At 50.3% G+C, this 23,567-nt stretch overlaps 1 protein-coding gene and 1 long non-coding RNA gene across 10 annotated transcripts in view; both read right to left on the bottom strand.

Moving 5' to 3' along the window:
* ZBTB16 (zinc finger and BTB domain containing 16) overlaps positions 1–23,567 on the bottom strand; it is a 199,788-nt gene that overhangs the window by 171,416 nt on the left and 4,805 nt on the right. The gene's annotated exons all lie outside the window — the stretch shown is intronic.
* The window catches only part of LOC106504879 (uncharacterized), a 33,578-nt gene extending 10,011 nt beyond the window's left edge, over positions 1–23,567 (bottom strand). The window contains exon 1 of the long non-coding RNA XR_014815335.1: positions 376–23,567. This is a non-coding gene — a long non-coding RNA (uncharacterized LOC106504879). The remainder of the gene's footprint in view (positions 1–375) is intronic.

Raw genomic sequence — 23,567 nt, 5'->3', positions numbered from 1 at the left:
GAAAGGCATGTGTGCAATACAAGGAAGACAAAACACACACACACACACACACACACACACACACACACACACACACACACACACACACAAAAACCTAGCAATAGAGATCTGGCAGTCCCACAGAGAGGACAGCATGGAAACCATGAGATGGCCAAGAAGAGACTGGAGAGAGAAGAGGCACAGCAGGGATGTCACCCCAGGAGCCTGTGCCATCACAGGGTGAAAAAGGGTCACCTTCAGTGTCCATCCCCTTCCCTGTGAACAAGAGAAACAACCCGCACTGTGCAGGTGAGCAAGCAGACTACGGGGACCAAACCTCTGCCCCTCAATAAGAGGCAGACACATATATAAGATGCAAAAGCAACAAGGACTTACTGTGTAGCGCGGGGAACCATGCTCAGTATCTTGTAATAACCTATAATGGAAAAGAACCTGAATGTGTGTGTGTGGCTGTGTGTGTAATATAACTGAATCACTTGGTTGTACACCTGAAACTCACACACCACTGTAAAGCAATTATACTTCAATTGAAAATATTTTTAATTTCATGAATTCCCATGGTAGCTCAGCAGATTAAGGGCCCGACTAGTCTCTGTGAGGATGCTGATTGGAGCCCTGGCCTCACTCAGTGGGTTAAGAATCCACAGATTCAGCTCAGATCTGGCATTGCTGTGGCTGTGGTGTAGGCCAGCAGCTGCAGCTCCAATTCAACCCCTGGCCTGGGAACTTCCATATGCTGCAGCATGGCTGTAAAAAGAAAAGGGGGGGGGGGGCGTTAATTTTTTTTCTTTTTAAAATTTTTTTTTTCCCACTCTACAGCATGGGGGTCAAGTTACACATACATGTATACATACTTCGTTTCTTTAATTTTAAAAGTTTGCCACGGAGTTCCCGTCATGGCTCAGTGGTTAACGAAACGACTAAGAACCATGAGGCTGCAGGTTCGATCCCTGGCCTCGCTCAGTGGGTTAAGGATCCAACGTTGCCGTGAGCTGTGGTGTAGGTCGCAAACACGGCTCAGATCCCGCGTTGCTGTGGCTGTGGTGTAGGCCAGCAGCTACAGCTCTGATTAGACCCCTAGCCTGGGAACCTCCATATGCTGCGGGAGCGGCCCTAGAAAAGGCAAAAAGACCAAGAAAAAAAGGTTTGCCAGTAGATATTTTTTTCTTAAAGGGAGGCAAATACAGTCGCTGCAGGGTTCCATGTTCCAGATCACACTGCCTCTAAGGATGGAGTTTCAGGAAATGCCGGGGGCGGGGGGGTCAATGTCACAGTCCAGGAAGGTACACTGCTTTCGAGAACTAGGAGGTCACAGGTGACCTTTGAAAGAACAGTGTCAACATAGTCCCCTGATGAAAGCTGGACTGAGATGCCTGAGGTGCTCCCTGGGGCAGACAAATCTAAGTCCAAAGCTGGGGAGAGGGCACCGGTGAAGCCCCAAGTATTCCTCCAAGAGCACCCAGCCCGCTGGGTGGCTGTGAGGGTGAAGCGTGCTAGTTTCAGGGGAAGGGCTTAGCACAGAGTGAGTCCTCACTCAGTTATGAGTTACCGAGTACCTGCTGCCTGTTCAGCAAGGCATCAGGTGGCACAGGGAGAAAGGATGGAGAAACCACGGTCACTGCCCTCACAGAACCTGTTCTGTAGTTGGGGAGACAAAACATAAACATGAACGGTTTCATAAGAAGGCAGCAGAGCTGGAGTTCCTACTGTAGCGCAAGGGAATCGGTGGCGTCTCTGGAGCAACGGGACGGAGGTTTGATTCCCGGCCCGGCATAGTGGGTTAAAGGATCTGGCGTTGCCACAGTTGTGGCACAAGTCACAATGATGGCTCAGATCTGATCTCTGGCCTCCACATGCTGCAGGGCAGCCAAAAATGAAGAAAAAAAAAGACGGCAGCAGAGCTTATCATGAAATGGTGCACACCCAGAAACGCTGCTGGAGACAAACAAAGGGCAAGCCAGAGGGCCCAACGGTGAGAAGTGTTACCTAAAGAGGCCCAACCTGGGGACCATGGAGAATGGGAAGGACGATCCAGGTGGGGTGGGGGTGGGGGCATAGAAAATGCCCCAAACAAAAGCACTTTCATTCCAAACCCTGCTCTCCTGGAAGGGGCCTGACTCCTGGGAGGCCCAGGGCTGAGTGCGCACTGCTGCGTCATGTTTGCCAAAGGTAGAGCCCGAATGTGAGAAAGGACAGGTGTGCGCCAGGTCTGACAGCTCCCATTCAAGGTCCCAGCCAGCAGGCTCCAGGGGCAGCTCTCTCTCCCCTAAAGCGAGATGTGGACCAAGGGCAGGAGTTAGAAAAACTCAGGAAGAGCCAGCATCCGATTCAGGCCGCCTGAAAAGCTCTGCGCCCACCTCCCTCCACCTCAAAACACTCAGAGAAGGCTGGATGGCCACAGAGGGGTTAACATTCTGAGCGACTGAATGGCCTCCACCTCTCCCAGGTCTGTCTTCTACTAAAACCTCTTATCTCCAACCAACTAAGCCTTGCAAAGGCCCAGAACTTCCAGCACAGCATTCAGAGCACTCCATGACCAGTCCGAATCCTTTTTTTCCCACCTGCTCTCCCATTCCCCCACTCCAGCACTCTAAGCCATCTATGGGCTCCCCAACCCCACTCATACTCTGTCACAGCTGGATGGAAGTGACAGCTCCTATCTACTTCTCCAAAGCCTTGCCATCCTCCAAGGGCTAGTCAAATGCCGCCTCCTCCATGAAGCCCTCCTGAAGCTTCAATCAGAATTGTTCCATTCCTCTGCCGTGCTCTCCAAGCATCTCACTTATATAACAGTTGAGCATAAGGGCTGATGTATACACACACACATGCACACAGACCCATATATATGTGTGTAGCTATCCTTTGTTTCACTGTGAGATTTTAAGGGGCTTTATTTTATTTTATTTTATGATTTGGCTGCCCTGCAGCATATGGAGTTCCAAGGCCAGGGATCAGATCCGAGCCACAGTTGTGACCTACGCCACGGCTGTGGCAAAGCTGGATCCTTTAACCCACTGTGCCGAGCTGGAGACCAAACCTGCGTCCTGGCACTGCAGAGATGCTACCGATCCCGCTGCACCACAGCAGGAACTCCTAAGGGGTTTCATTGCTATGTGCACTACCCCAAAGCACTTAGCAACCAACTAGTATACAGTGGGTGCTCAGTAAATGTTCATTAATTGAATACCCCTGGCTAAGTCCTCAATATACTGATGTGTTCCTTAAACTCTGAGTGACAATCCATTAGTGGGTCTTCACATTTTTTACAGGTTTTTGTTAAAGTATAGTTGATTTACAATGTTGTACCAATTTCTGCTGTACGTCAAAGTGACTGAGTCATATATATATAATATATATATTATATATATATAAATAATACACATATAAATAAATAACACACATACATATAAATATATATATACACACATTCCTTTTCTTATATCATCTTCCATCATGGTCTATCCCCGAGAGACTGGATTTCACATTTTTAAATGAAATAGGAGAGATAAAGCAGAAGAGAAAATATCAGAGCCCACAGCACACAGGAGAGATAAACAGAGTTCCCTTGCACCTTTGGTTTCAGGTATGTTTGTGTGCACCCCGGGTCGGGATGGGAAATGATCTGTTCACCGTGGCCCACAGCCTCCACTCTAGGATAAACCAGCAAATAAAAAAGAAGTTATCAGAGGTTTCATCTAAAACATAACTTCAGAGAATTCGGGGCGGTGGGGTGGGGGAATCGCTGTACGCTCCACTTGCCCATCCCCCATAGCTTCGGAAGAGAATCATCCTGATAGGGTTTTGGAATTCGGACAAATGACCACTCACCGATTATTCCGGCAGGTCCTCTAGACTCTGTCTACCGAGGCAAAAAGGTATGTATGGCTCTACGGCAGAGGTGTAACTGGCTTTGTGACTAAAAGAGATGCAGGATTTAACCTCTGGTGAACCAGGCCATGTGCATGAGCAATAGTTGATCTAAAGACTGTATTTAAAAAAAAAAAAAAAATTTGGCTGTGTCCATGGCATGTGAAAATTCCGGGGCCAGGGATCAAACCTATGCCTCAGCAGTGACAATGCTGGATCTTTAACCTGCTGCACCGCTAAACATTGGATTTTAAACCTGGAAAGCAACATCCCTGGAAGATCGAGGGTAAGCCTGCTCCCAGGGCTGCTCACTTGCGGGCCCTTTGGAGAAGGACATCTGATCCAGGCTTGGCTGCAAGGGCTCCGGGTCCTCGCCTTCCTGACCCTCCGTCACTCCTCTCCACCACGCATGTCTCACCAACTCTCGCCCACCCCCACCTGCTACCTGGGAATCACGCAGCCTGGCCACAGAGGTCCAAACTGGTTTAAAAGCCTCTCTCCCCAGGAGCACTTATCCCTCTAAATAATGAATTTCCCAGCCCTAATTAATGCAAAGAAAAGGATGATATACATTTCTCTGCTGCTTTAAGTTACAGCTAGTTAGACACATTGAGAGAAGAGCAGCCTCTAGCTAAAGGGTCAGATAAGCTAAAATCAATATAAGCCACCACCTCGAATCTTTTAAATCACACCTTCCCTCCCCTGACCATCCCTGATCCAGACCCCTGCAGTGGGCATGGAGCAACCGCCACGCCTGCAAGTGACCATCCGTTCGAGCTCATATTCAAAGACAGCTCATCTCCCATCCAACTCCTAATTCTTGTCCCCCACCCGGTTCCCTCTCTCTCTCTCTCTCTCTCACACACACACACCACACTCTCGTCTCCAGGCGCAGATAGCCAAGAACAAGAGAAATAACCTCAGAGCAGCCCATGAAAACAACAGAAGGGAGACGCTCCAAAGGCCTATTAGCAGACTTTAGCTGACGTACAACATCCTAAACAGATGAGGTTGAGGGGCTGGTTCTTCTTCAAACTGGTCAACCCCACCTGCTTATGTCACGGCGGGGAATCGCCCGGATGTTTGGAGTGGTATAAAATGTACAAATCTAGAAATACCTAAAAGAGGGTTATGACGGAGTTCCTGCTGTGGTGCAGTGGGTTAAGAATCCAACTGCAGCAGCTTGGGTCAAGTGGGTTCAATTCCCAGCCCCACGCAGTGGGTTCAAGGATCTGACGTTGCCAGACCTATGGCAGAGGTCACAGCTGGGGCTAGGATTCAATCTCTGGCCTGGAACTTCCATTATGCCACAGGAGTGGCCATAAAAAATAAACGATAAATAATAAATAAATAAATAAATAAATAAATAAATAAATAAATAAATAAAATTATGAGACTGGTGAAAGGGACTAAAATCACCACTGCCCAAATAAGGAAGACACGTGGCTACCCTACAAATACCTCAAAGGCTGTAGCCCAGCGTCTCTGTGACTCTGGAGAGCAGAAGTAGTGGTAGGATAGTAAGAACTCTCTGGAAACACAATTGGCTGCTCAGGGAATAGTGACATCCCTCTCCGGGGGGGGAGGTTTCAAGAGAAAGGCGAGGTGGCAAGGAGCACACGAGAGCCTCAGCATGGGGCTGGCCACCAAGGTCCCTGAAGCCCATCGCCCATCACCATGGGGCAAAGCCAGAAGCCAGGACACTGGGCTCTGTCACCCCTTAAAGGGCAGGTGACACACCGTATGGCTCACTCATCCATTCTGAGAGTGGCCGGGGACGACAGAGGGAGGAGGGACACCAAGGACAAATACAGAGTTCATTTTCTGCCACAGCTCCCTGGACCCACCTGCTGGGATAGTACAAGAGCCAAGACCCAGAGTCCCCCCAAACCGAATTTTCAAAGCTGGCCTCTGAGGACCCGGGGGGTGTCAGGCAGGGCAGGGGGGTGTCCATCCCACCTGGTTTAGGAACTGCCAGTTTCCTATGTTTTTTCGGGTTACGGATGGTGGGTGCCAAGCAAGACTGTCCCCCTTTCAGCTTCTCTTTTTTAAGAAAGACAAAGAAAAGAGAAAAACAAAACAACCAAAGCCCCGTAGCCCGAGCGGGCTCTGTGGGCGGCCTACATGAGCTTCCTTTTATCCAACCACAAAAAGGCATCAGTGGAACCAGCGAGGGGCCCTGGAACGGCCTTTCCCAGCAAGGGCCCGCCGCTCCGTTGAGGTTAGCAGTTAGCCAGGGGCCGGGAGCCGCCGGCCCAACAGACCGAGCCCCTCTTACACAACGTGGCCCTTATCTCCCCGAGCCGCTGTGGCTCTGCAGACACTGCCTGGGGCTCCAACCACAGCCCAGACTGGCCCACGGGAGATACCGGCCCCTGGGCCGCTATCAGGGAGGCAAGCGGGGCGGGGGACGGTTAGGCTGCACGCAGACATTCAGGCTTCTATTAAAAGAGAGTCAGAGAGACGGTAACAGCCTGGCCGGCCAGCTTCGTGGTGTCATTTCCTACGATCCCACGGCCGGAGCCCCCCTCCCCAGTACCCCTCCCTCTCCCAGGGCCTCCGCCCACCAAGAGAAGGTGGCAAGGGTTCGTTCGTGCCACGCTGGGTACAAAACACAGGACAAGGGGCTGAGGGTCACCCTCGGAACAAACGCCTCTGCAGACGGACTCTTTCCTTCTTTCCTTTTTTTACGGTTTGTCTAATATTCATTTACTTATTTATTTATTCTTTTTAGGGCCACACCAGAGGCATATGGAAATTCCCAGGCTAGGGGACAAATTAGAACTGCAGCTGCTGGCCTATAGCACAGCCACAGCAATGCAGGATCTGTGACCTATGCTGGATCTGTGACCCACGCTGCATCTGTGACCAACGCCACATCTGTGACCTACGCTGCAGCTCACAGCAGCACCAGATCCTTAACCCACTGAGTGAGGCCAGGGATCGCACCTGCATCCTCATGGACACTACGTCAGCTTCTTCACCTGTGAAGCCACAACGGGAACTCCTAGACTGACTCTTGAAGGCAGAGATGGGGCGGGGTGTCAGGAAACAGGTAGGCAGGACACAGGTTGTGGGGGGTGGGGGGGGGAGACACAAATGATTAACGTGGAAAGCTCTGAGCATGTCCCTCTCCTTCTCAAATGCCTTCAGAGGCTCCCAACTGCCCCAGAGTAAAGTCCCCAAACCCAACAACAGTTACATTTATTGAGCAACTACCTTGTTCCAGGCACCCTGCAGAACGTGTGAAGGGCATTATCTGAAACCATCAGGCGAGCCCCCACCGTCTCCCTCACCATTCACCCCACCGTAGGCATGAGGAAACCACGGTTCACAGTGTTTCAGGCACGGGGCCAAGATCAGCGCTTGCAAGTGGCAGCATGAAAGTCTGTCCTCAGGTCCGCCCACATTCTCGCCACCCCTCCATGCTGCCTTGTCCCCTCCCTGGCCTGGCATTTCTGGCACCTCCATCTGACCCCAACCACCAAGTCTAGTATTAATCACCCTCATTCCAGGCAAAGGAAGTGACATTATCCAGAATCCTAGCATTTATCACAATTGCAATGCGGTAGTTTTTCACAGGAATGCTAGCCAAATCTCTCTCCCCCATTCAGAAAGCCCCACAGGCCAGAGGCCCTATTTGTCCTGCTCACCACTGAATTCCCGGGGCCTAGCCTGGCACCCAGCATGCGGTGAGAGTTCAACAAAAATGTTCAATTAAAAATGACTCTCTCAACTGTATACGTGTGTGTGTGAGAGAGAGAGAGACTGGTCACTCTGCTGTACATCAAAAATTGACAGAACTTTGTAAACCAACCATAACAAAAAATTTTTAATTAAAAAAAAATTACTCCCACCAAGTGAAAGGCATTTCATCTCTGAATCTCCTTGTGTTTTTTTTTTTCCCTCTATCTACCATAATCTTTCCATTTTCTACTTTCTCTCCTAGGTATCAACACTCACATACCCCTGTTAAGTATTTTAACCCCTCTGCTTAAAGTATAAGCTCCTCGAGGGGAAGTCCCAGGTCTTATGAATACTCGAACCCCCTGGCAGTGCACTGCCTGTAGATCTAAAGGACTCCGCGCACTTTAGGCTACTCGGGCTGAGTGGCAGAGAAGTTAATGGGTGGTACCCAACCCCCAGGAGGGGTGGGCAGCAGCCACAACAAAATCCACCCAGCAGATCCAAAGACTTCGCACTGCTCTTGGAGTTCCCATTGTGGCTCATCGGTAACAAACCCAACTAGTATCTACAAGGACATGGGTTTGATCCCTGGCCTTGCTCAGTGGGTTAAGGATCCGGCGTTGCCATGAGCTGTGGTGTAGGTCACAGACTCAGCTCGGATCCCGAGTTGCTATGGCTGTGGTATAAGCTGGCATCTACAGCTCAGTTCCACCCCTAGCCTGGGAACCTCCATATGCCGTGGGTGTGGCCCTAAAAAAAAAAAAAAGAATAAAAAATAAAACTGCTCTTAAGTCAGATTCTATTTTTACCTCCTCTTTCGTGGGGAGGAGAAGTGAGCAGTCACAGGCAAGCTTGTGAAGGAGGAATTAAAGTAAACAGAGTGTCAGAGATATGGGGTCCAGTCCTGACCAGTGTGCTGTGTGACCTTGGGCAAATCAGAGAACCTCTCTGGGCCTCCACTGAGTCCACCCTAAATGATCATTTTTTTCTTTTTTATTCTAGGGGCTATCAATTCCCAGATGGTTTTTATTACTGCAAATACTTCTACCAATGTGTCTGCCTGATCGCTCTGGCTGTGGGGTCTTTCCTCCATCAGGAACCTATTTTTTTTTCTTTTTATGGCTGCACCTGTGGCATACGGAAGTTCCCAGGCTAGAAGTTACAGCGATGGGAGCTACAGCTATGACCTACACCACAGCCACAGCAACAGTGGATCTGAACTGCATCAGTGACCGCAGCTCACGGCAATACCGGATCCTTAACCCACTGAGTGGAGGCCACGGATGGAACTCTCATCCTCATGGATACTAGTCAGGTTCTTAATCTGCTGAGCCACAACAGGAACTCCAAGCATGTTGAAATAAACAATTTTACGGGCCCTTGGAGCTCGAACAGTTTATGATTCTCGGTCACCTTGAGAACCCACACCTGCAAAGCAGGTGGCAAACTCTAAGTGCTTTCCCTCAACAGGTGGTGAGAAGAGGGGTGAGGACGGGGGCAGGCAGAATCCCCCCTGCACTACTCCTCAACTTCCAAAAATAAACAAGCCCTAGCTAGTGAATAAGCCAATCCTCTCATTAGGAAGGATGACAACCAGGATTTGACCATGGATCAGAAATAAAGAAAAGGGAGAAAGGAGATACTGAAATGGATTTTCAACAAATAACTTCCCTCTGGTTCAGCCTGAATTTTTTCCCACATGTGTATACTTTCACAGATCCAGTTTGGGAGCGTTCAAATTAGCACAACCTGGCCTTAAATACTGTGCAAAACACATAGTAAGCATTTTGCTTTTATTTATGTCATCAATGGTTTCAATGGAATGACTCAGCCTTCCTCTTTAACACTCTGTTCTAATATGGTTTACTATAAATAATGCGGAAAGTGAGGAGAGAGAGGGAGAGAGCCTGAGCCCTGGGCCCCTGCACAGCCGGGTCACAAAAGATCCAGGTCTGACCGACAAACCCACGGTGGATCTGAGCTCGACTGACAGCCCAGTGGTGGTTCCCATGGAGAGAAAGACAAATAAGCCTCTCCCCACCCTCCAGGTGTCCAGGACAAGCAAGGCTGTTAGAAAAGCGGACCAATCACAGCCGAGGATGTGCCAGGTACCAGGCTAGGATTTTAACACTCGAGCTCCTTCTCCTGCTAGTGTCTTCCCGAAGGATGAAGTCAGGACTCACACTCAGACCAGCAAACCTTCTGGGCCTACCCCCTTGGAGTGTATGAGTCAGAACTCAATCCATTCTCCCTAACTCCAAATGACATCCACCCGTGGTGGTCTAGATTTTTAAACACCAGCCGTGCCTCTTGGGAACCCAAACTCACGGGAGGCCAAACCACAAATGCAGAAACATCACAGCAATGAGAGGAGTCCGCCCCAGGCCTGGATGATCGGCGGCAACGACTCCTTCTACGACAGTGGTTGGAAATCACAAAAGCACCTTGGCCTTGTCCAGCTCCCACCCAAGAAGTCAGGCCAACATGCACCTCGGGGCTGAGCTGACAAGCCCTCTCTACACACTCCTTCCAGAATCCACCTTCCGCGTCAGCCTCAGGCGCCAATGTCATCACACACACTGTATTCCTCAGATTTGTCCCTGGATTATTCTGACCATTTCCAAAAGTCAAATCTACCCAAAGGATAAGGCACAGGACTGTGGCACAGACTCTGGACAGGATTCCACAAGATTTTCCAAATGTCTGGGGCTGTGGCCACATCACGGGATCAAGCGATCACTTATGAGCTACGGACGTTTCTTTAGACCCGCAGCCGCCCTCCACAGATGGAAACCTTCATATTCCCCACGCACTCAAATTATTCACCTATTATTTCACCTGCTGGCCGCCAGCACACGGCCACTACTATCCTCCATTTAGCAGCGCCCAAAACAAAAGAGTTCCCCGGTGCCTTTCATAGCTGCTCCCTTGAGCCAAAATAACAGGCTTCCAGGTACCTAGTTCTAAAGCCTGGTAGGGCCTGTTTACAAAATGAAGGGTCACCATGTTGTGCCCTTTGCACGTATTTTACCCACGTGACCACCTAAAAGGTGGCAGGCTTGTTTTTTTACAGGACAAGGAAATGGGGGCTCAGAAAGGCTCAGTAACCTGTTCAAGGCCCACGGTTAGTAAATTCTGGAGCTGAGGTTTTTATCCAGGTGGCCTCCCTCTGAAACCTGCCTTCTTCCCCTCACTCCACCCGGTCCCTAGAAAACACCACGCTCCCTCACTCCCCCCGAGTGAGGAATGGCTCCCCCCCACCCCAATTCCTGGGCTATATCTCACGATCTCCAGCATCTCTTGGACTTTGCACTCACTGGTTCAACTTCCCGGTAAGTCTGCACTGGTAGATACCCTCTGCTCTAAATAGCACCCTCCGTGATCTGCAAACATTACAAGGACATCAAAACAAAGCTATCAGTTGGGTTCCCAGCTTGAGCAGCCAGTCCAAACTCTTTCTGTTTGATTCTCAGACAGCTTATTGACTAGGTGATGGGGTCAGAAGTTTTCACCTAGCTTCTTCCAGAATCAGGCACGCGGCCTGCAGAAGCAAATTCAGGGCAGGTGGGAAAAGTCACCCCATGTAAGAGTTCAGATTTACATATTTTCAATAAGCACATACTGCTTACCGGCCAGCAACTTGTGGGAGTGGGAGAGGATGAAGGGAGGAAAAGATAGGAACTCAAGAGGCATCATTTCCCGTTTTGTACCATCACGGGCACGGCGGCCCACTCAATGAGCTGTTCTCAGAGGCCGCCTGTCCACACAAAGGGGGGGAGAAGCAGGGAGGGCAGGAAGCTGATAAACGGTGTGATAAAAGCAGCAACCGTGTTTTACCAGATACCTGTTTTCTGCCATCAGGTGCCTTCACACATCTCCGCCCCGATCTGAAAGAGGGTCCTGGCTCCCCAACCCCCTGCCCCGCCCCACCCCTCACCCTGACCCCAACAGTCTATCTTTGCATATTGGAAAAACTGGCATTTATCAAGTCATCTACTCCTCATAGCTTGTTAAACAGACAGCAGGGGTTATCAGCGGAGTTGAGAGAGGAAGATAAACAGCAACCTCTTATGCAAATAGCACAGAGAATGCGAGACTGGCCACAGGACAAAATGGGAATTGAGGAGAACCTGAATCTTAACACTCTTCCCCCGTTCCAATTCTGGAAATCCGCAGGAACTTGGAGAAGATTCCCCGGATGGAGCTGCCTCTCCCTTTTTGCAGGGAGAAGCAGTCGTGTGGGTTGGTCCAACCGGCTTTGCCAAGAGTAGTGGCTCCGTATGTGCCTAATAGAACTCCCCTCTGTGACCACAAGCTTGTCCTCCCCGTGTTGGCCATTTATTTCATTTCTCTGGGATTCAGACCCACTGGAATGTGCTTGGTTCAGAAAGGGAGAAAAAGGTATTCTCCAGGGTGGGAACAGGGGTCCAAGGGAAGCAGTGAAAAACCATCCGAGGAAAACCAGGAGTTCTGGGTTCCCAGACACCACCCACACGATCCAGGAGATGCTACCTGCCCCTGGACTCTGCAGATCCGCCTTCGCCCAGCAAGAAGCGGGTCCAGGTGGCACCTTTCCAAACTCTTCTCATTATCTGAAGGGCAAATTCACAGAAGCACCAAGAGGTGAGCGGCTCCCAGTGACAAAAGAATTGCGCTCGGACAGACGGGAGCAAGCTGCTTCTCACACCAGGCTGTGGGCTGGGGAGGGGGGAAAATGGGAGAATGACAGAATCCAGGGCTGCCCAGAATGAAAGCCTGAATGGAATAGGCTAATTTACACAGGAAGTAAGCACTTACCAGACCCTTCATCTCAACACACAAAACCCTCCGCCATATCTGGAAGCAATTACATCCAGTTAACATGATCTGCTTGCCACTAAAATTAACTGCAAACAGAAATATTTTTCACTTTTGCAACAGGGGATGCCAAGGTTTGGCCTATCCCCCCTCAAGCCATTGAATCTGGCTGCCGGGCGAATATTTAGCAGCTACTCAGCTCAAAAAACAAAACCCACTCTGTGGCTGTCAGGACACAAAAAGTAAAATAGTGGATAATTATGAAGGGGGGAAGAAGGGGGGTAGGTGGCAATGAAAACCATTGTGCTAGGAATTGAGGAAGGGGCCAGCCCTGGACCCTAAACGGGTCTCTGCCACACTTGCAAGTCCAGCCCTGGTTTTCCAGGCTCAACTTCAAGGAAAGAAAAATGTTTTTAGAGTCACTCGATTTAGCAGCGGCTTCTCATTGCTTTTAGGTACCATCTTTATCCCTTCTGCCAAGGGGACGGGGGTGGGGGTATATAGGGAGGTAGACTCAGAAATGCGAGCGGATCCTTAATTTAGCAGAGCACCCAGGGGACAACTGTCACGATTTCACTTTTTGCATCGAACATTTCCAATCCCGACTCGGCGAACGCCCTCGGAGCAGCTTTCACCTGCTCTAAGAGGGGCAAGGGCTGCTGTTTCTTTGAGAGGATGGAGAGAGGGCTGCGAGGGGTGGGAACATGCCTCCCGAGAGTGTGGGTGCCCAGCCATGGGCCAGGGCCCCGATCCCCCAAACTCCAGGTCCAGCTGCCTCCACCAGTGACCTCGCCCGTCTTTGACTCTGCACCCGAGCCCACAGTTATCTTTCTTTTTCCTCGAACGACTGTCAACGCTGCCATCAATGCCAGTGACAAGGGGACAGCTTCGTTTTGAGGTTCCTGAAGGAGGTGTCCTGTCCAAGCCCTCCCCCCACCCCCGCAGGCCCACCGTTTCTGGGCCACCCTCCACTGCTTGACCTGAAGTGCAGTTCACTCCTTTGCACCAGGGGCCTTTAAAAACGGCCACTGCAGCAAGAGCAGCAAAAGTGCCGTATTCATCTGCCAGACAATTCACAAACATCTCTTCTCAAAGAGTCAGGCGAAAGTTCCCCTCAAGAAGGAGGTCAGATGCTGCTATTCTCTGCAAAACTCACTTTTAGAAAATGTTACTCACAGGCCAAAAAAATACAGAAGAAATCACCTAAGAAGTCTTTTTATAAAGATTCTAGGCTGTGATGAGGGGTGTGGGTGGGGGGCTTGATGTGTGAAAAGGAAAAAATGCTCTGCCTTTGTTTTCCTTTTTTTTTTTTTTATTTGTCTTTTTAGGGCCACACCCACGGCATATGGAAGTTCCCAGGCTAGGGGTCCAATTGGATCTGTAGCCGCTGGCCACAGCCACAGCCACAGCAACGCGGGATCCGAGCCACGTCTGTGACCCACACCACAGCTCACGGAAACACCGGATCCTTAACCCACTGAGTGGGGCCAGGGATCGAACCCACAACCTCATGGTTCCTAGTCGGATTCGTTAACCACTGAGCCATGACAGGAACTCCTGTTTTCCATTTTAAGACCCATTTTATGATAAGAAAAAAGGCAACAGGCACATCTTTTCCAATACTGTGCCCTGAGACCATACCACATGCCTGGCCATGGGGGTTGCTGTCCCGTGGGCACCGTCTCTTACGAAGGACATCCGGCACACGTGTGAAGTCAGTGTCTTTAACTTCTCGAGCAAACGAAGAAGCAGGTGGCTAGGCATCCATCGCAAAGCTTCCAATGGGCGGAGGATGAATTCAAACCGGGGTTTGGCCGCAGACACGATGCCTCCCAGCTTCCCACCGTTCTGCAAGCAGCAACCAGCCCAGAATATCCAGACACTCCCACCAGGAAGGGAGAGCAAGCAAAGCCCCCTCCCCTGGATCCCACCCCCCCCAGACAAGCTCTGCCTGCATGTGGGGGTCTCTTCTCCTCCACCCCCCCCAAGCCCCGGCCCCCAGATTCCACACCCACATCCAGGCCCACACCCTCAGCTCTGCCAACACACAGCCATCCAGGCATGGAAACGGTTAAGTCGCCCTCAGCGAATAAATCAAAAGTTCAAGGCTGCAACATACCACAATGATTCCTTCTTTACATATGACGAGAACCAGAGAGGGGCTGAAATCCCAAGCATCCTGAGCGAGGTCTCCCCGGCCCGCACAGGTTATGCCGCCAGGGTCAGGGCCGCGGACCTTTAGCGGCAACATTCATTTCCTGAACAGGACAAGTCCTCCTGACCATAAAGCTAATAGGAACTTCCTCGCACGGCGAGCTCCGGCTGACAGGGCTACTTGTCACTGGCCACGCAGGAGGAGAGCGCTGGTTCCCATTAGTGGGTTATGATGCCAGGTGCTACTAATAAGGTACATCGGCAAGAAACAAGAGCCTGCTAAGCTGTCTCTCCAACTCTGGAAGTCATCAGGCCTGGGCTTCGGGCTTGGGGAGGGGCCTTCTTTAAGGGGAAGAGGGAGCTTTAGCCACTGTGGACCCCCCCGGCAGCATCTAACCTGCCGAACGGCTGAAATCAATACATTTCAGACCATCGCTCTGCATGTCCCCCAGCTGCCATAAAAGACTCCCCCAAATGGACGCTCATAGCATTTCCCCCAGCGCTCCAGGCCTGATGGATCACCCAGGGCCATTACGGTCGGCCACATCTGCTTCTCACTATGGCAAGGAGGGTCGTGCCAACAGGCCTAATGGCATTAAGATCACAACGCTCAGTTAATCCACTTAGAGACTGATGCCCGGTGAGGGTGGCAGGGGACTTGGGAGGCGAGAGGCTCCCTTGTGAGGTCACAAGCGAAGCGGGGAAACAGGGAGGCGGCCTCACATGGAGTCCCTGCTGTGGGATCGAGGGGACAGGGTACCTCACTGAGCCTGTTTGAATCCCATCGAGAGGGAAGGGCTAAGCTCGCTTCACAGAACAGGAGCCTGATGGTCAGACAAGGGAAGCCACCTGCCCCAATTCACAATGAGGGGCCAGCAGGCAAAGCCAAGTCTATCTGAGATCCGTCTGTGCCCTGGCCCTACACACCGACAGGCACAGGGTCTGGCGGTGCCTGTCTCATTCTCAGCATGCCTGTCTTATATGTTCGCTCTTATCATCTGGGGCATCTAAAGGGCCCTAAAGAGGGGAGAACTGTAAACACCACTTTCAACTGGCCCACAGTGCAACCTCCCATCAAGATTTCTCCAACTCCATCTTCTAGTAATTTCGCCAGTCATACCCCCCCTGTCTAGGGAAGTTCTTTCTCTTATCTGACTTGGATTTTTCCTACTGCAAAGCTGAACACAGTCTGCTCTTGCTGAAGAAAATCAGATCTTAAGGACAGAGTCGAAAGTGAGGGAGGAATTTAGAATTCAGCAGGTTTTTGTGAGTTTTTACCCGAAGTTTCCGTGCTGACGATCAAGGACCGGATCCCCTCTTTGCAGCTGCAGCGTTAAGCCTCACGTAGGCAAAAACCCAACCAGAGTTTTTCCAGACTGAGCCAGCATAATAAGGACATGGGGGCTTTTAAGGGGAAACAGTAGAAAGGGGAAATTCTGATTATGCTGGCATGAGATTAACAGCATGGAATTTTTATTTTTGTAAGTGGGTTTCTTTTTCTCTCCCTTTTTCTGTTTTTGGAGTCAGCATAAAAGGCCTCTATCCCTAGAAGCTGGTCTCTCTCTGTGTGAGAGATGGTGGAGTGCTCTTGGACCCGCGTGGCCCCGGCCCGGAAAACACAAACCTTTCGCACAGTTAAGCAGCGCCCTCCCTCCCCCCTCCTCTCTGGTCATCAGAGGAAGCTAGTGGCCAAGTGATGAGCCTCCTGGTCACCGGCCACAGGGAACACGGAGCTGGTCCTTCCTGTAACTCCCCCTTCCCTTCCGACTCCATTAGGGGCTGAAGATCCAAGCAGGACGTTATGGAAAGAAGCATGAACGTGGAGCCAGAAGACCTAAGCACAAATTCTGGTGCCACCCTTCACCGGCTCACCAGGGACAGGTCCATTAGCCTCTCGGGTTCCCCTCTGCCCATCAGGGAACGGGAAACAAATATCTACCCTACAGGGCGGCTAGAGGGGTTGGGAAGATACAAACACACTTGGCACAGAACCTGAGGCGTGTCAAGCCCTCAAAGCGCTGTTTGCTGAATCCACCCTTAGAAGCATCCTGCACGGCGGAGAAGGAATGGGAAGGGGCTCTGAAACATGCTCCGTCCACAAGCCCAGGCTTCTCGGAAAGGAGGTGTTTGTGCTCCTAGGCTCTGCCGCCACTGCAGTGATTTGCTGGCCTGACCACATGCACAGGCAAGGGGACAGGGCAGTGGTGAGCTGCCTCGGCATTTGGAAACGATGCCAGTGGAGCGCTGCCCGGCTAAATTTAAACGAGGACTGGGATGACTCATCAGGCTTCAGGTCAATGGGACAAAGAGTACCCTGGCCACCGCGCTAGAAGAGATCAGATTGAGGGGGAAATTTCGGTGGTCACTGTGTATCAGCTCCAAATACAGGACGCCAGAGGTGGCAGCTCTTATTTAGGTGCCGTATAAACAATACCTTTGGGGGAAAGCAGGACCTGGACCAACACGAACATAATTTTTACCCTGCACTGCCAGCTTTACAACAATGGCAGCAAAAATACAACAGCAAACATTTACTTTGGGTCACCTACTTCCTAGCCAGTGCTCAGTATTTACTGATTAATCCCTGTAACAACCCAGTAAGTAAGTACTGTTATTATTCCCATTTCACAAATGAGCAAACAGGCGCAATAAGGTAATGTCCCCAAGAGTAATGTCAGGTAATGTTAAGTAATGTAACCAGAGCCACACAGCTGGTAAGTGGTCAGGTTGGGATTCTGACCCAGAGAGTCTGACTTGCTCAAAATGTCTATTTACTACGTGAAACACATGGGGTCGAAGGTGAGGGAGTGGGGGTGCCATGGTAAGTTTTCCTTTCCACCAAAGTCAATGCCACTGAGTCAGAGCTTTCGCCTACCACCACCAGAACAGAACTTGACCAAGAAAAGCTTTTGTTCTTGTGGAAAATTCCAGAACCCTCCAATGGGCGAAGTGAGGCAGGCCTGTATTCATTTAGCAAGACTCATGTCTCACACACGGGCTTTCAGCTGGACTTGTTTTCAAGTCATTCATTTTTAAAACTTAAAATAATTGGAAATGTTTTTCCCCAAATTAGCAACAAATCAGAGTTGTGAACGGAGTTTCGATTTTAACTTGTAGGATCATCACAATTTGAAAGATTCAGAGTTGTCCCAGAACAAGCAGAAGGAAAAAAAGTGTTGCTGAATGAAAGCGTTCTTGCCCTCTCCTTCCAGCAATTAGCAACTCCATCCAATAGCGACAGCAAATTAAAATGGGACTTCTCACCAAGATGAGAGAGCAGGCAACTTACTTCTGCTAGAAAGAAAACTAAAGAACTCATCTTCAAATTTCCAAGAGTTCAGCCTAGATCCCAGATGACTCAGTAACCCTAAGCAGGTTAAAGTACTAAAAAAAAAAAAAAAGCAACGAAGTCCAAGTAGACAGAATCAAATCAAACTGACCCTGTTTTAGCTGGCTGACTCCCAAACCAGATTCCAAAACAGAGCAAAATTCAATTAACCAAAAGGACTTCATGAGGCTATAAGTAAGTGCAGAAGCGGCAAACTTTTGAAAGAGTTCACCAATTCAGAAATAGCTCATCCAACTGGCTAGTTTTAGAAATGAAGACGATAAGCTCAAGATGAAAAAGAGACCAATGAGAGTGACAGAGGGAGAAAAAGAAGAAAGCAAGCGAGTGAGCAAAGTCAAGCCGAGTACGGAGACCCAGCCTCCCAAACAGCGGGCCTCAACCCCCCAGAGCCCGCTGCCATCCTCCGCTCTTCACAACCAACAATCGACGGCTCCAAAAGACGAGCTCTCCAGGAGCCCAGGAGCTTATAAACTTAGGTCATTCATCACCCCCAAAAGGATACTTCCTGGAAACAGGAACGGTTTCAGAAAGGATTTAGGCAAATCTGTGAATGACAGAGCAGCCATAAATAGCTCCTAAGAGATCTGGGCTCCACCTGACCTTTAGGATTGACGTCAAGGAAGAGACCCGTAGCCTCCAAGGGTGGTATCTTAGGGATGGTGTTGGCACCTTAAGACTAGGTCAGATGGATCTGACCCAGAACGGCAATGCCCATGTGCTTATATGGCCTGTGGAGGAGCACCCGGGACTGTGAATCTGAGAGTGAGCTGAGCTCCTGGCCCTAACCATTTATAGCTATGTGACCTTGGGCATGTCACTTACCCAAAGTTCACGGTCCCCACCTGTATGTTAGGGCCGATAATGGCCAACAATCCTTTACTCCAAACCCTTGGGTGCTTCAGAAATCCCAACTGTTCAGATTTTAGAAAGGTGCTATGGGGCCTAGAGTGTTTGCCAGTCCCAGAGTCGTCTAGGGAAGCACTCTGTAATCAAACACATTAATATTTTGGCAGCAAAACATATGAATATTCAAAATCGGCAGGATAAATATAGCCTCGCATCAGTTCAGATCAGGTTTTGCTACTAAACGAGTTTGCGGCCAACTTACACAAACCCTTTTAGCTTTCAGAGCTTCTCAGATTTCACCATCCCAGATATGGAATGAGGGACCCACACCCCCTGAGGGGAGGCTGTGAGTTAAGCAAGAGCAAGTCACTGAAGGCGCTTTGCAAAGGAAAAAGTGGGACAACCAAGAAAAGACATTATTAATATTATCACCGTTGCTATCCTTACGCCCCAGCACACTCGTGTCCAAACAGAATTCGGTTTGACCTCAGAGGTGCCTGAAGCTGGCAGAAGGATGAAAGGGGATCAAGAGTTCAGGACAACTTCTAAATTCCCCTAAACTGAGGTCAATGGCTCTTGGCCCTCTACAAGGCCAACCACCGAAAACCGAGCAGCTGGCCACCCGAAAGGGGTCAAGACAAAGGGCCAGGCAGAACCCTGACGTCTCCACGACATGGTCCATGCACCCTACAGCTGGCCCCGGAAACCACTGAGTAGGTCTGCACACCTGAGTACAGGGAGTGGGCTTGGACCAGCTCTGTGGCTCCTGACATCCCTTCACGAATCAGGCAAGAGTTCCTACTGCGTGTAGGCAGGACACACACCAGAGCTGGTCCCCGGGCTCGTCTGTAGAAGATCCAGAGGCTCCTGGGAAACCAGACCCGACTCTGATGCTGCAGCTAAATTCAGAAACATAGTAAGACTAGGCTAAGAGTTCCCTTGGTGGCACAGCGGGTTAGGGAATCCAGAGGTTATCACCACAGTGGCTTAGGTCACTCCTCTGGCTGTGGCATGGGTTTGATCCCTGGCATGGGAACTTCTGCATGCTGCAAGTGTAGCCAAAAAGAAAAAGACCAGGCTATACAAGCCTGTGGAGACTGAGGACTATGAGGGCTGTGTTGACACTTAAGTAACCACACTATCCCCATCATCTTATCACGTCTAAGTACATAACCCTGAGAAGGAGAGCGTGCACCTGGCCTAGTGGTGCTGGTTCCTAGATCAGACCCAGACAAGGCTACACGCAGAACAGGTTCCATCTTTCAGGGACAGAAAGAGAAAGAAGAGAGACTAGGCCTAGGAAGGGAGCGTGCAATCCTTCTGAAGGAACTCTGATGAAACAGACATGATCCCCTGCAATGTGGGCCCACTGGGAAGCTTTGGGGGTCCAGAGTTGGCCCCTGCATCTACCTGAGATCTATCAGGTGTTCTGATTGTGCTGAGTTGCTTCTGGATACTTTAGGCAGGCAAGTGTTGTTTAATTTCGCCAAGTAGCATCTTTGTGTGGTCTTTCCATCAATGCATGGCTACCTTACACGGCTTTTACATCTCACCATGCACAGCAGGGACCACAACTTCACAAAGTTTCATTCAAACTGTCACACCAACAGCCTCCCCCCGCCACCAGCTTGGGAGCAGGTCATGAGGAAAACTACTGATGGGCTTCCTGACATATCCTCCTTCCTGCATCCCATCCCAGAGATGCAGTGCTCTTCCCTTTCTCCCTCTCCATGCCACACCCCCACCCCCGCTGTCCCCAAGAAGAAAGGCAACAACAATAACTAGCAGGTACTTAACCTGTATCAGTGCTCTAGCCTACTGGCTTAGTAACAAAATAAAAATAAATCCTGTGGCCTGTTATTTCATCATGTTCATCCCTGTTACATTAACAGCAATTCTGCAGCCTCCCAACATCAAAATCTCCCACTCTGTTGTGTCTTGCCTTTCTGTCTGTGCTGTGCTCGGAGTTGTGATATAGGGGGAGGAACAGAGAATGGCAGCAACTAGGGGGGAGAGCATCTTAATTCTGGAGGTTTGCATCTGATCAGGAGCCAAGGGGCTGCCAATCAGAACCAGGACAGAGCGCATGAAGGAACATTCCCTCGGTCATAGATGTCCTCAGACCCCACCGCTTTCCATCCAGGGCACAGCCCCAGGCTCCAGCTTCTTGGGCTGCCGCAGCCTGCTTTCCACCCTCAGTCAAAAGCACATTCTCCATGTCAGCAGCCCACAGCGTGATGCCGAGTACGCCAGGACCAGCGCCTCCCCATCACAAGCTCCCAAGGACAGGGACATTCTCTGCACGGCCTCACAGCCAACTCAACTCATCGATGGCAGTGCTGTGGACGTGACACCCTAGAACGCAGAGCCGATGGGGTGAGGAAGACATGAGACCCACACGAGATGGGAGACTGAGGGCCAGTCCTTCATCCTCCCAGTTACTAAGTCACAGCTCCAGGGATTTCTGGATGTTACTTCATTAGTACAACATCCCTGCAGACTAGCTCCTTTTCGAAGAAGGTAAAAACAAGGCTCAAAAGGTTACATAAGGAGTTCACTCTTGGCTCAGCAGGTTGGGGGACCAGCACGGTCATTGTGGTATGGCTCTGGTTACAGCTCTGACACGGGTTTGATCCCCAGCCCCAGGCACAGCCAAAAGAAAGAAAGAAAGAGAGAGGGAGAGGGAGAGGGAAGGTGGGGAGGGAGGAAGAAAGGGGTTACATAACTTTCCCAAGTTCTCACACTAAGACAGAGCTGCCACCCTTGCTCTGGGGGTAGAACACAGCCAGGCCTCCACCTCTCCCCAGAGGAACAAGCATCCCACAGACTGGGAAACTGGAACTCCTGGGAGAGTGGTACCTTCTACAGCTCTCCCAGGTAAAGAGGAGCAAATAGGACCCAACAAGAGCCAGAACAAAAGAAATTCGTTTCCAGGGAATGGAGGCTGGGGAAAATGGGTGAAAGGAGTCAAAAGGCACACATTTCCAGTTACCAAACAAACAAAAGTCCTGAGGATATAATGTACAATATGATGACTACTGCTAACAATACTACACCGTATATTTGTAAGCTGCTAAGAGAGCAGATCTTAAAAGCGATCAAGGAAAAAAATGTGTAGTTATATATGGTGATGGCTGTCATTAACTACCTAGAATGAGCGTAGGGATCATTTCGTAAAACACAGACACACCGAGCCCCCGTTACATTGTACCCCTGAAACTGATATAATGTTATACGTCCATTATATCTCAATTTAAAAAATTACTTTCCATCCTACCCCATTTCTCATAGCACATAACCGAAATAATTCGCATCCGGAGAAAGTAAATCTATCTGGTCAAATCTGAGGAATGGGTTTCCTCTTTAGGAAAGTTTGAGCAAAAACAAACACAACTTTGGTAAATTTCTGAGCAGCTGAAACATCATGAAGACACAGCTTAGTGGCAGTTATTTTTTGCACCCCACCGGAAAAACGTCAGCTACGTTTAGCTTAGTGGCACTTTCCACAAGGCAAATCTAAGAGCCCCCGATTAAGCCGTGTTGGAGCAGGTTCCAGAGGTTTGGGCTCAGCTGGGGGTAACCAGATGACCTCCAGAGGCCTCCACCTCTGTGTCCCCACCCCCTCTCCCTGACATCCTGTCTTGTACCCAAATGAGCAGTAGAAACTGGGGTGGGGTCGGCAGTGCGGGGAGAGGAGCAAAAGTGAAGAATCCACGCAGGATCAGCAAAACAGCAGGCAAAAGGGTGTGCAGGGAAAAGCTATCCCAGCTGAGAAGAGGAACTGGACTTCCTGACATCATTTACGTGACCCAAAGGACTGGAGGGTAATGTGATGGGCATATCAGTACCACCGATGCAGGCAAACACCTCACTCACTACTGAGTCCCTCCGTGTTTACTCCACTTCTGACTTGCAATGTTCAAAGCCCTCCATTCTGTACACACAAGCCTCTCTGGAACTGAAGGGTGCCAAGAGGCAGCAAAGTGCAAGAAGGTTAAGACCTGAATTTGAATCCACCTCTGCCTCTTACATCTATGGGGTCCTGGGAAAAGATCTTGGGACCTTCCTACAGCAACGGATATTATCTACCTCGAAAACTGCCACAACAAAAACCGGACTCCTCGGAAAGCACTTGCACCAGGCAGGTCATAAAAGCTCAGTGAATGGTTATTTCCCAGAGATATAGAAACAGAAGCCAGAGGGAAGCCAAGGCTGGCCCGAAGTGGTGTTTAATTCAACGTGAGCAGGGGTGGGCTAAGAATAAGGCTGCAGGCTGCAAGACCAATGTCTCTCACACCCGTTCTTCCCCCGTGAATTTAAATCAACTCCCTCTAAATGTGTTTACAGGGACAGAGAATGAGAAGGGAGAGGAAGCAACATTCCGGTGATAAATGTTCACCAGGAATGACGTTCAGAACCTGTTCTCGTGGTCTACACAGCACCCAGCCCCTCCCATCCTCCAGGGGTGCAGACAGGCTGCCTTGGCGGAAACCAGGTACCTGACATCCGGCCACGTGGCCAGATCCAGGCCATGGGACCATCCTCCTCACCCCACTTCTCCGTCACTCCGGGCAAAGGAGCACAGACGCAACAGCAGAAAAAGCAAAAGGGAGCCCAAAGGCAAAAAAAAAAAAAAAAAAAAAAGAGGAAAGAGCCTCGTAAGAAACTGCGCCCTTGAGTTCCCCGATGTTTAGGAAAGACTCCCCTACCCTCGCCACACCTGAAAAGTGTGCCCCCCGCCCCAGGTGGTTTTACACAAATAGCAAGGAGAACAGGGGAGCCAGGCCCTGGGACTTGGGAACAGCTGGGCATGAAGGTAGAGGTCAAGGCTGGAAGTTCAGGGCCCGGGTGTCGGGGGTTGAGGGGG

This window comes from Sus scrofa, chromosome 9 (genome assembly GCF_054392235.1).
Source record: "Sus scrofa isolate SSC_HxYL_T2T_F1_AM1 chromosome 9, Sscrofa_HxYL_maternal_Yorkshire_Landrace_v2.0, whole genome shotgun sequence".
Lineage (NCBI taxonomy): Eukaryota > Metazoa > Chordata > Mammalia > Artiodactyla > Suidae > Sus > Sus scrofa.
The sequence above is the reverse complement of the archived record's forward strand: the minus strand, read 5'-3'. Positions and strand labels throughout refer to the sequence as shown.